At 38.2% G+C, this 14,008-nt stretch overlaps 1 protein-coding gene across 2 annotated transcripts in view; it reads left to right on the plus strand.

Moving 5' to 3' along the window:
- The first annotated feature begins 1,565 nt into the window (after nt 1–1,565).
- The window catches only part of LOC149170110 (BTB/POZ domain-containing protein At1g63850-like), a 70,656-nt gene continuing 58,213 nt past the window's right edge, over nt 1,566–14,008 (plus strand). Inside the window, exon 1 of one of the 2 annotated variants that reach the window (XM_089428882.1) lies at nt 1,566–1,651. The gene's annotated coding sequence lies outside the window, so the exon portion shown is untranslated. The remainder of the gene's footprint in view (nt 1,652–14,008) is intronic. The other variant, XM_089428880.1, reaches the window with a different exon arrangement.

The following is a 14,008-nucleotide window of genomic DNA, read 5'->3' on the forward strand; positions in this document are numbered from 1 at the left end:
TCTATTAAAAATAAATAAAGAAACTATAATTTTATAACCCATTTAAAAAATTAAGAATTTAAATATATTAAAAACAAAAAAATTATATTGAGATAATTCCTTGAGACTTTAACATCTTGAAAACCATCGAAATTTTTATAATGATGTCACTTTTTTAACCTCTAAATGTGAGGCCTTCAAATCCAGCAGGGAAAGTTATGTAGATATGCTCGCAGTGAGCTCTTGGGATACGCTGGGAGCATTTATTTTGTAGCTTCATAAAAAAAATGCCAAATACATCATGCAGATGAAAAAACACTCTGTCCCATAGACTATCTTTAACTTCATAAAGATTAAAATAATTTCTCTTTTTCTTTCTTTCTTAAGTTCTTAAAAACGAACTAGCATTTTTATAATTATGATCCCAGCGTTTTCAAAATATCAATAACGATGTCGAGTCATCAACATGACGTGGCATTGATTTCTCTTGGCACGAAATTTCAAGAATCTATACTTGATGGCTAAGAATTCACAAAAACATGACCGTTGTCTGTGAGATAAAATCGAGAGGAAAAGATGACATGGCAGAGTCTTTATATGTTACAATCTGGTTCTAACGTTGGTTATGCTTCCTCTGCTTTTCTCTGATCTCCCATGCGGTGGTAGACTGGTGTATTGTGTGATTATTGAATGTGTGGAGCGTTCCTTTGTTTCTGTTCTCGTATGCTTCTGTCATGATTGAATGTGTGGAGCGTTCCTTTGTTTCTGTTCTCGTATGCTTCTGTCATGATTGAATGTGTGGAGCGTTCCTTTGTTTCTGTTCTCGTATGCTTGTGTCATGATTGAATGTGTGGAGCGTTCCTTATGTTCTCGTCTCGTCTGTTTGGGTGTATTGTGTCATGATTGAATGTTTGTAGTTTGTCTGTGAAATTAACCACCGTGTTGATTCACAACAGAGCAGAGGAAAAATTTTCTTAAGCAGATATTTTGGTGAGACAAATTGGCCAATGTAATCTCCATTCCTTTTATAAATGGATGAATGAGGTGAGGGAGATCTGCCTTTTAGTTTCTTCATATTAACAATAATGGAAATCTTTAATTTCTCTGTTTGGTTTCAAAAATTCATTGGTTATTTCTATATGTTACTGCACTAATGGCTTTTTTTCTTTTTAATTCTAGATTCCAGCTTCAACGATAGAGAACGGGGTGCAAAGCCCTGCGTGAATACTCCTACAAAGCTAGATTTGCAAGTTACCTACACACTTTAGTTTCCTCATATTAACAATAATTGAAATCTCTAATCTCTCTGATTTAGGTTATTTCTACAAGTTTCTGCACTAATGATATATATTTTTTTTTGTCTATTTTTCATTTTTTTCGTTGCAGCTTCATAGATAGAACACTGGGTGCAAAGCCCTGTGTGAATACTCCTACATAGCTATATTTGCAAGGTACATACCTCTGGGCTTGTGCTTATTTGTGGATTTGATTTCTGTGCGAACAACATTGGCTATCTGTTCCATAATTTATTAATTATTTTCAAAATTTATAAGCTATGGTGCTCTGTTTGTTCATTTCTTGCTTTCAGCGACTTTGCTAATATGTAGCCTAGAGAGGTCCGTGTGCAAATGGCGGAGTAAGCACTGTTTCTCTGAAGCATTACCTTTCCAAGGTACTTTCCTGATACTTGATTGTATTGCAGTTATCTATTTCCCTATTAGATTTAGAATGTTTGTTTAACTTGAAAGAAATGAGCAGCTCTTTTAAATTTCTGGTAAAGTGAATATTAGATTAGAATTTTCATTAAGCTTTAAATTTCTTGTTCAAGGAATTGGGATAAAGATGAGGTATAATGTTGTAAATTCTTCTTGAAATCAATTAATACGTCGGGTTTAAGGTCACTGTGTGATTCTTTTATAATCATTAGACTATAAAGAGATTTGCAGATACATTGCAAAGGAATTTCCCAATTATTAACTGTTCTTTCCGGCGTTTCATTTAAAATGTGTCAGATTAGGTAGATAGATTGATTTTGAACAGAGAATTTATATTAGGGATGGCCGCCGCATACTGCAAAACGGGATTGATTGTTGCAGCTCTTAAAACGTTTTAAGCTTGAATACAATAAGCATGGATAGAGTTCACTGATAATCGGGTCAAAACTTCTTTCATAACATGTTTTCCATTTCATGGATTCTTTCTCGGCTTAATGAGTTCGCGTGTGCTCTTTATCTTTGAGTTTGTGTGGATTCAAACTTGATTAAACCCTGAATTGGTATTGATAAGAATACTTCATCCATGTCAGTAAGCAGAATTGTGAACTGGGAAATGTTCAATATCGATTTATTCATCCCAACCCCTGTTTTCTAACAACTTCTTGCTACTTGTTCAATATCGATTTATTCATCCCAACCCCTGTTTTCTAACAACTTCTTGCTACTTCCACCACTAGAAGGTCGGTCCTCTTCTACTTTCTCTTTCATTTTAGTAGGATCGCCGTCCGTGTTAATGGAGGTTTTTTATTTTTTATTTTTCAGATCGAAAAAGCAGAATGCATTATATTGAGGCAATATATAACAAATAGTACATCAAAAACTTTGAAAGTGTGCTTGTAGGAGGAAAAAACATATTGGATGCCCTGTGCATCGAGGACTCTATGGAACTGGAAACACAAAAGGTCAGATACAGGAGTTTCAGGGACAGCAGCATGTAAACACCTGGAATAAACTGACTGCCATAGGATAGTCACCAAATATACATCATGCCTATACGAGATATACAGGGATATGTGTCAAAAGATCACACAAAAACAGAAACATCCGTGTTAATGGAGGTTGCTTCGTCTGAGTCGGCCAAAATTTCCCTGATTACAGGTGCAGGAAATATCCGACTAAATTGAGCGGCGGTATTGTCCACTGAAATGAGCCGCGATATTGATAAACAAATTGAGTCAGTTTTTTGTATCCAAGATGCTTAACATCAAGAGACTTTCCTGTAAGCTGTTTAAATTTCTGAGGCAACTAGGACATAGGGAAACCCTCTGAAAATTCGACGGCCAGCAATATGTGATTTATAAATTCTGTGAAGTCATCCACCGAAGCTTTTAGTTTGAGTTTTGGGTTGGGTGTAAATTTTGGATTTTGATTTGGATTAGCCACACCCGGTGAAGGTCCCAGACAATTCTGTTTATTCCTTCTGACCGGGAAAACCAGATGGAATCCTTGCTTAATTTTTTTCAGCTTTATAAAAAGCTTGATTATCTTCGAAAATCCCAAAGTCTTCCCGGCAAACAAGAAATTTAAAAAGGCTTGATGTCTAATTGATGATGCTTTAGTATTTAAATTTAATTAGATGGTACCCAGGTATCCACGTTCCTGAATAATGTGGTGGTTTTATCCCTGTCTTTGTCTCTGCGCCTAGGTCTGCTTCAAGTCCAAGCGAGTTAGTTTGAAATCCGAAACAACCAAGAAGGGTCTCAACTTGCAGCTTAGTTGCATCCAAGCCAGTTACACCAGGAAGCAAGAGAAATTGTATGTAAATATTATAATCAAGATGTTCAGGAGATAGTGGAGTTGCCTTCGAAGGGAGAGGCAGGAGCGAAGGGCTTGCGTCTAGGGTTTCAGTTTTTTGAAAGAGGTCTTTTTCCATGGATCGGCATAGGGGAGGGAGTTCCTCCTACAAGGAGACAGTGACCAACAAGGGCAAGAAACCCTCGGAAAAAGGTAGAGGTAATGTTGAGAAAGGAAGAAGAAACAGGAAAGAGGAAACAGAAAGTAACAAATCGAAGGAGAAGGATGGCACAAAAGACAAGGAGGTAAATGACAAAAAAGAGGGAACAAAAGACAAAACTCAAAAGGGACCGTGCAAACCCAAAACTGAAATCACTCCTAGAGTAGTTTTAAATGATCCAGCACTACAGGCGCATAGGGATCACATGCGGACTTATGCAATAATATGCAAATTCATGGGGCTATGGCCCACTAAAAAAGCTTTACAAACATGGATCAGATACCACTGGAAGCCTAAAGGAAGCATTGATCTTCATCTGGGGTCCAAGGGTTTCTTTACTGTGGTGTTCACTAACATTGAAGATAAAGACAAAGTGTTTGAAGGCGGGCCCTACTTCTATGCAGCAGCAGGGCTCTATATGCGGCCATGGATGATGAACTTCGTACCGGAGCAGGAAACTTTTACTTCAGTCCCAGTTTGGGTAAGACTCTATTCTCTACCTCTTGATTATTGGCAAACAGAATCGCTAGCTGCCATAGGCAATAAATTAGAATGGTTTGTCAAAGCTTCTGAAGCCACAAGGAGGGGAAAATATACCCCTTTTGCAAGGATCTGTGTGGAGATGGATCTATCCGGAGCTCTTCCGGATGAGGTCATCTTGGAGGTTTTTGATGAGGACTGGGTGCAGACAGTTGACTACGAGCATATTCCATTTAGATGTCGTAGATGCCATGAACATGGACACCTTCTAAGAGACTGCCCCCTCAGTAAAGCAGAGAACAAAAGCAAAACTAACACAATGAGAGACACAGACAGCTTTCACAAAGTAGTTCATAAAGGAAAAAGCGGCAAAAAAGGGCCAAAGCAACACCAAAATGAAGGACAAAAGGTTAGTTAGAATCAATTCCAAGTTCTTGAAGAAGACGAAGAAATAGCAGTAGAAGATCAAGTAATGAACGAAGGCTATGAAAAGAAGGAGAAGGAAAAAGAACATGATCAGACACAGGGAAATGAAAAACAAAAAGGGATCATGATGAGTGAATCAGAACTGGAAATGGATCAGAAAATGACCTAGAGTGAGGTGGAAATGGAGGACAATGAGCTACAGGAGATTCTTGACAGAGAAAACCTGGATCTAGAAGGGTTCTTGATTCAGGGAACAACTGGCGGGGTAGAATCACTACCACAAGAAGAGTGCAATCGAATACAACAATTATTCTTATGGAAAACTCAGGCAAAGGGTTTGGAGGGAGTAAACAACATTGAAAGATAGAGCAATGAAGGGGTGAAAGCAGTAAAATCGACTCCGAGGTTAGCACCGAGAAATCCAGAAAAAAAAAAAAAAAAAGAGGCAGGAAAAAGCAGAATGAGCTACTGATGGAATGTGGAAAGCTTATGGTAGACTCAGGTAAGATGAAAGATCTAACCAATTACTCCTTTACCAATCTTTAATTATGAAGTTCACAACTTGGAATATTAGAGGTCTAGGCAGCAAGAGAAAACAAAGAATGTTGAATAACATAATGAAACAGGCAGCTCCAGATATAATTTTTGTCCAAGAAACGAAATGCTCCATTCAAAAGTTAAGGCAAATCCATAGTAAATGGCTCAGTAGATTTGAGTTTCTAGAAGTTAAAGCAGAAAATACAGCAGGGGGTATCCTCACTCTCTGGAATCCCCAAAAAATTGGAATAATTGATGCGGAGGCATCAAGGAATTATTTATCAGTGGTTATACAGCCTGTAGGAGACAGGGACACTTATCTAGTTACGAATGTTTATGGCCCTCAAAGGTTAGATGACAAAATCAGGTTTATAGAATCCTTGGTGGATCTCTGGGTCAGACATGCAGGATTACCTTGGGTCATAGGAGGGGACTTCAATATGATTAGATCTCTCTCGGAGAAAAAAGGGGGTACAAGAGCTCTAAATAAAGATTCCTTAGCCTTCCAAATCTTTTCAGAAAACATGAAGCTTGTTGATATTGAGACAAACAATGGCCTCTGTACATGGAACAACAAAAGAGGAGGGGATTCCCAGGTAGCCTCCAAGTTAGATAGATTCATGATCTCTGAGGATCTCATGCTTCTAGACAAGGAAATAATAGCAGGAATTCTTCCTTTTGGAGGCTCAGATCACTGGCCGGTTCAAATGGAGATCAAGGGCATAGGTACCCCAAGAAATAGACCTTTCAGATTTGAAAATATTTGGCTTTCACACCCAGAATTCATTAGCAACATTGGAAAATGGTGGGCGGAGGATTTGCAGATTCAGGGATCAACAATGTTCCTGCTACACAAAAGATTAAAGCACATCAAGCTGAAGCTAAAAGCTTGGAACAAGAATGAATTTGGTAATATTTTTGCAGGAAAGAAATCTGTGGAAAATAAAATTCTGGAGCTCAACCAAGCTTTGATCAAGGAAGGCTTTGATAAGAACAAAAATGATCAAGTAGAGAAACATCATCAAGAATGGGAAAAGTTGTGTAAACAAGAGGAAATTTTTTGGAAACAAAAATCAAGGGTTCAATGGCTAAAAGAAGGAGAGTGTAACACTAAATTTTTCCATAGATCCACCATTGCAAATAGGACTCACAACAGGATCTCTTCGATCAAGGACGAGGATGGGCAGATTCATCAATCCCATGAGGAGATAGAAGCAGTGTTAGTTAAGCACTTCCGAGGTATTGCCCAGGAAAACATTTTAGTAAGGGAGCCTTTCATCAAGGACTTCACTAAACATATCCTTAAGTTGGTTTCCAGAGAGGATAATTGTAATCTCAACAGACCTGTAACTGAAAAGGAGGTTAGTGAGGTCCTCAAGGAAATGCAAAATGGCAAGGCTCCAGGTCCGGATGGATTCAATGTGGATTTCTTCAAAGCTTGTTGGAATATTGTCAAAAAGGATATTTTAAGGGTTGTGGAAGATTCCATGTTGAACAGAACTATTTTGAAAGCACTCAATACCTCCTTTATCTCCCTTATTCCAAAACAAGATAATGCTCAAACGCCAAAGAGGTATATGCCCATCGCTTTATGCAATGTAGTTTACAAAATAATTTCCAAGGTCGTGGCCAACCGACTCAAACCTTTGCTGCCTACGCTTGTTTCGGGGGAACAATCTAGGTCTGTGGAAGGCAAAGAAATTCTAGACAACATCATTCAAGCTCATGAGGTGGTTCACTCGTTAACTAGCAAAAGGAAGCAGGTATGATCATGCAATTAGACATAGCCAAAGCATATGATAAAGTGAACTGGACATTTATCAAGAAAGTGCTTACCGCATTTGGTTTTGATCTTAATTGGGTCAGATGAGTCATGGCCCTGGTGACTTCCTCTAGCTTTTCAATTTTAGTTAATGGCTCTCCCTTTGAAATTTTTCTTCCTTCTAGAGGACTCAGACAGGGAGATCTGCTCTCTCCTTTTCTCTTCATCCTCATGATGGAAGGGTTGGGGCGGTCCATTAAGCATGCTAGAGTAACGGGCAAAATTCAAGGACTCCAACTATTGGAGAATGGTCAAGTTCTGACTCATCAACAATTTGTAGATGATACCATGTTACAGGGAATTCCCACAGTCAAGGAAGTGCTAGCATACAAACAAATTTTGAATGACTTTGCTATGGCAACAGGTATGGAAGTCAATCTTTCCAAATCAAAAATATTTTTCTTTAACACCCATATAGCCATTCAGAGAAATGTCTCCAGAATTCTTGGCTTTCAAAGAGAATCCCTCCCCTCTAAGTATTTGGGAGTTCCTCTAACGGCTAAACCTTTGCACAAGAACATATGGGAACCGTTAATCATTAAGATGCAAGATAAGGTCAGGAAATGGACAATCAGGTCTTTAAATCTGGCTGGTAGACTGGTTCTTACAAAGGCAGTGCTCCAAGCTATCCCAATCTTTATGCTATCAGCTCTCCCAGCTCCAAAAGGAGTCTTACAACAATTTAGAAATATCCAAAGAGATTTTCTTTGGGGCAAAGAGGAAACAAGGAAAAAATGGGCTTTAGTCTCATGGGAAAAGATCTGTAAACCCAAGAACCAAGGAGGCCTAGGATTGGATGATCTAGAGATTCTCAGTCAGGTTTTTGGGGCCAAACTTTGGTGGTGGTGGGTTAAGGATCCTAAGGCTCAATGGGCAAGCATCTGGAAGGAAAAATATGCCAGCGCTTGGCCTTCTTCTGATATCATAAGAATGTATGGAAACATGAAGGGCTCTCCCATATGGAACAAGGCCTGGGAGAACAGAGGGGTGGTTCAAAAAAACAGTTTCTGGGAAATTAGAGAGGGAGATCTGGCACTATTCTGGGAGGACAAATGGCAACAAGAACCAACACTATTGAAAGAGGAATTTTTGGGCCTCAAGCATGAGACAGACAACCAAGGATTAGTAAAGGTAAAGGACTTTTGGGAGCATTCTCACAATACAGGAAAATGGAGAACTTGGAGAAAAATAGATGGCAGAGAGGACAAAACCCTCAATAGTAGAGCAGAGACCCTTATGAGGATGTTGGATTAGTGGATGATTTTAGTTACTAAAGGGTAAGATCAACTAAGATGGGGTAACAACAAAGAAGGCAACTTTAATATTAAGGAAGCAAAAGGTATTCTCCTTGGGCTGGATTCCCAAGCTCCGGATAGAACTTGGCAGAAGCTATGGAGGCACAAACGCTGGATGAAGATCAAAATTTTTATGTGGCTGGTTCACCACAGGAAAATCTTAACCTGGGATAATATTAGAAAGATGGGTATGCTGGGGCCCTCCAGATGCCAGCTCTGTGAAGCCCAAGAGGAGACTATGGAACATCTTCTCAATAGTTGCATTTTCACCACCAGGTTATGGGATTTCTTTGCCACCATCTTCATTCAGTCCGATAGAGACGAAGAAAGTATCACTAACACCCTAAACAATTGAAGGAATAATTTTTCGGATTATGAAATTCTTAACTCTGCCTGGGCTCTTTTGCCAAGTTTCATTATATGGAATGTGTGGAAAGAAAGAAACAAAAGAATCTTCAAAGAGGAGAAAAATTCCTCTCTTCGCCTATTGGAGCAAATCTTGAAACAGCTCAAGGAGACAGTCGGAACCACAGTGAGGGATCTCCCCAAAAACCCTCCCACAGAAGCAGAGTTAAGAATTCTCAGGCAGTTAGGCATGCAGGGGCTCATTCCACAAAGTCTAGACAGGAAAATAATCATGAGGGAAACAATTCAAGAATTCTGGAATCCTCCCCCGAAAGGTTTTTGGAAGTTTAACATCAATGGAGCTTCAAAAGGTAACTCGGGAATGGCAGGCTTTGGAGGAGTTCTTCGAGATGAAACCAGAAGCATTATCTCCCTCTTCCATGGTCATTTAGGAAAAGCCACCAACAACATGGCGGAATTAATGGCTTTGGAGCAATGCTTAGAATTTTTGAAACAGGACAACTGCCAAAATGTGATAATAGAAGCTGATTCAGAGTTAGTCATCAACGCGACCAAGAGAATTAGTCATGGAACAGGGCCAGAAAAAGTTACAAAACACTGGAGGTTAATACAGGTTCTCCATAAAATACAGGGACATCTTCAGGGACTACGCACACTTAGATTCATCCATGTGCGTAGAAAGGCCAACAAATTGGCGGACATTCTAGCCAACCAAGGTGTCAGCTGTAAGGATAGCAGAATTTCGATGGATTGGCTCGCAATGTCGCAGAGCAACCTAAGAGAACTTTGCCATAACCAAGCGGAAGAGGACAAAGAAGTGTATAAGAACAAAACTAAGGAAGCCAATTCGCAATGAGCAGATTTATGCAAGAATCACAATTTTGGTCAGACAGGTCTACAATGGAAGGTTGGCCAGGGTCGGCCTCAGCAGCCATGGTAATCACAACCCTGAAAATCCCCGGAGTCTGGCGCAAGGTTTTCTCAATCCGGAGAGAGGTTGAAAGTAATAATCGACGACATCCGTTTTGGCGGCAACATTTCCCAATTTTCCAGTGGCAGGAGACAAAACCGCTTCCCAAGTGGTTTTGGAGCGATCGCACCGCTTTCAAGCCGAAGGTGGTTTTGAAAATTTGGCAGCGATGCCATACAACTCATGACACGTGGATGAGGGCCGGGTCTGAAAACCACCCTCATCGCACACTAAAGTTCAATGACTTCAGCCGTGCGATATTCAGCGCCACCATCTGATTTTGCAAGGCTGATCAATGATCCGGATTGTGCGAGAGGTTTGGTGGGGTTCGGGGGTTAGAATTAGTTGGTCAAAATGGAGGGTTCAGGAGCCTCTGTTTTTACAACGACCAAAGAAAGACTTAGATTGTGCTCTAACCATAAACAACCGATGTAGCATTCTTGCCTCATACAATGGTGCAAATAGTGATTGGAAAGAGTTTGATTGGGCTATATTGCAAAAAGTAGGTGCACAGGTCGAACTAGCGAGGGCTTCAGACCTAAACAATATGATGGAAATCAGTGGTCTACCGGGGGCACCCCACCTACCATGCTACAGGCTAGGCCACCTACCAGGCATAGATAGGCACTACTGCCATGACCAAGGGGGAGAGGAACGAAGTCTAAAATCCAAAGGGAGAGGAACGATATCGCTCGACCAATGGAAGAGGGAATATTTAGACTTGCCTAGCATGGATGAATCCTTTCTTTCTCACAGTCTCATTCCTGTCCATCAGCCAACTTGTTTCCTATTTCGGCTCCTACTTCATCGCGCCATAGTAGCATTCGTGCATTTGGATCACAATAAATTTGATTGAGACTATCAATAGTGCATTGATCTTTGATTCTGTTGCCTTTTCCCAATTTCTGTACACTTTTCCAAATCCCTGTACATTTATGTAGCGAAAATTCCTATTTCTCTTAATTGACTACCGTAGACCTCGAAAATTCATGTCTCCCTTAATTGACATTTTTTTTCAGAAAGAAAAGCTTTAATATTATATTGAGGCAATATATACAGCATATGCTTGTTGAGCACACATGGAGAGAGTAGACTGCCTCTGTGGAAGAAGCAGATGAACCCCAAAGAAGGAAAAAGATAGTTAAACAAGATAAGTGCATAATTGTCTCATGGAAGAACACATATAGCCCATACCAAACTGCCATACAAAACTGCCAAAACAAATATATCGGCATAATGACCATCAACAAATTATCTCATGAGAAGGGCAAATGAAGCCCATACCAAACTGCCATACAAAACTGCCAAAAACAAATATATCGGCACTATGACCTTCAGCAAATCTACTGTCCAGCACTGGAAGGATGAAGAGCTAAAACTGATGATAACACATAGTTGAAAGATATGTTTGAATTCTCAAATACTTTTAAGTTCCTCCATTTCCATATACTCCATATAGTTATCGGGAGGATTGGGCGTTTGTGAGGGTGTTGATTTCCCCACCAATGAAAAGCTGCATCCACAGAAGAGAAGTTAGGAATTTGAACAGAATAAATCATAGCAAGTTCATACCAGATAAGTAAGGAGGTCCTGCAGGAGAAGAACATATGGGAATTTGTTTCCTCATCCAACTTGCATAGAACGCATCTGCTGGGGCCATTCCAATCACGTTTCCTTAAATTTTCCCAAGTCAGGTTCTTGTTATAAAAGACGAGCCAGGAGAAAATAATCACTTTTAGGGGGCATGAGAGCTTCCACCATTTTAGAGGGAAAATCTTCCTGGACGGAGGAATTTTTTTGTAGATGAGGTCCAAATAAATATCTTTGACAGTTGTTGTAGATGATGGAATCGACCAAACCATGTGATCCTCCGACGAAGCGCGCTTCAAGGCCATCTGTTCAATAGATAATTTTTGAGAGAGCCATAAAGAAGATAAAACCTGAGGGATGCCAAGTTCTGCTGCATTCTTAAGGATAGGGAAGAGGCCATTCCATTTCTCTATAATTCTGTTCCACGTGAAGCAACCTGACCTGTGAAGATAAAACAGAAGAGGATCCGGGAACTTTAGAGGATCTTTGACATCAGCGATAGGGTCAAGGCCAATAAGGATCTTGGAGCCAGAGAAGACCCTCCATTTAAGGTTACATAAGAAATATTGTTCAATTCTCCTGAAACTTAGCCAAATGGCTGATCGTCTCCCTTAATTGACTACCGTATATCTCTATATAGAGTTGTATATGTAGATTTGCATAAGATTAAATTTACCACTAGTGATCTCTGATCCTGTTTCCTTTTGCAACTCCCTGTTTGTTTATGCAACGGAGATTCCTGTTTTTCCTATTTGAATATCTGAAATCACTATATAGAGTTCTATTAGAGGATTTTTCTTAAGTTCTAAGTGAACTTCAACTTCAGGCCCGCCATTAATGTTGATAGGCAGTAGGATTCTGCCATAATAGAAAGAGAATTTTATATGGCACTCAGTTTGTGGTCCATCCACTGGGTTTCTATCTGGTGGACTTTAATTTCATATATTTATTTTATGAAAATCCACCAACTGTGCTACATGGTAGGGAGGTCTATTTCGCCTTCATGAAAGTCGAACTCACGACCACAGGGTAGAACACCTTGAGGTTAAGTGGTGTTAAGAACCTTGAGGCTAAATGGTGTTAAGAGTCCTGAGGCTTACCATTCGAGATAATTGACCACAGGCCAGAAAACCCTCTGTTGTCACTAAAACTGGAGTTGATTTATTTATCTGATGTGGATGGTGAGGCCTGGTCGCCATTTATCCCTATTCAAAATCGTTTGTCTGGTATGGAAAATATGCTTTTACTTCTAGTACCACATGGATCCGCCTCGCTAAAACATGAGTTATAAATCTGATATGGATGGTGGGGCCCGGGCACCACTTACACCTATTCAAAATCATTGGCCTAAATATGCTTTCACTCCTAATCCCAGGCGGATGGGGACTCCATGTGACGTATATCAATACCACATGGATCCGCCTCACTAAAACATGAGTTATAAATATGATGTGGATGGTGGGGCCCAGGCACCATTTACACCTGTTCAAAATCATTTGCCTAAATATGCTCACTCCTAATCCCAGGTGGATGGGGAATCCATGTGACATATATCAATCAAAGCTTTGACATTACTTCTTTTCCCTCATTTTTAAGATAAAAAAAAAAGAATGGTTCGTATAGTTAAAAGTGGTTGGAATTTGGGAAAAACAAATTAAAAAAATCTTGTAGTAACAATATTTGAATCATGTTTTTGATAATAAAAATGGATTCAACACCATAAAACACCTTTGGACCATTCAAAATATTAAATTTTAACAACATTACCTTAAATTTAAGGTAATTTCCATGATTTTCAGGACAAAAAACAATCTAGTTAAAATACATGAGATAAAATCACAAATCAAAACTCTATTTATAATAATTATTTAATTTTAATTAATAATCCTCCTTATGTTAAATTTATTATTAAGAATAACCAAACTAAATGACTCACATACTAATTAATTTTAACATTTACTTTGAAAACGATAACAAAAAGAAATATTTAAATATAATAAATAGATGTAATATGTATGGAATTTATTAATTTAATATTATTGATAATAATAATTTAATTTCAAAAATTATGATTAATTTATTTTATTTTTTTATTTTTTTACTTATTTGGAAAACCATAAACAAAAATAAATATGCAGATATAATAAATAGATATAATATGTATAGAATTTATTAATTTAATATTATTAATAATATTAATTTAATTGAAAATTATGATTTATTTATTTTATTTTTTATTTTTATTTTTGATAGTTAGAGAAATTGAAATACATTAAAATACATTTATTAAAGTAAATATATTTTATTGGTTTTATAAATATGAGATATATATATTAGTATTTTTAACTATTAAATTCATTTAAATTATATTAATAATAAATATTATTATAAAAAAGCCTCAAGGGTTAGTTTAGTTGGTCAAAATTAGTGCCTCCGGGTTCGGGAGGTTATAGGGTCCATTCTGCCCGAAGTCCTTAGGGTTAGGCTTTGCTAGTGGGCCGCTGGGCTAAATTCCCTTAGGGATTGATCAACCCCATAGCGATCACCCCTTGACCATAGCCAAAAAGATATATATAATTATTTAAAAATTAATTTATTCAATTTTATCCATATTAATATTTTATTTAATTAGTTAAATATGATTATTTTTTTAATTAAGTTTGAAGTTTATTTTTTAAAAATTTTAAATATTTATTTATATTAATTAAATTATTTTAAATCTTTATTTTTATATGTTAGACTTTTTTATCCAAGTTGTGGGTGCATATGTTTCAATTTAAGATTGGTGATGCCTGGCACAACAATTTGATTTAC

This window comes from Pinus tabuliformis, chromosome 4_2, assembly GCF_031772625.1.
Source record: "Pinus tabuliformis cultivar Carrire ecotype Pingquan chromosome 4_2, CPIR1, whole genome shotgun sequence".
Taxonomy (NCBI): domain Eukaryota; kingdom Viridiplantae; phylum Streptophyta; class Pinopsida; order Pinales; family Pinaceae; genus Pinus; species Pinus tabuliformis.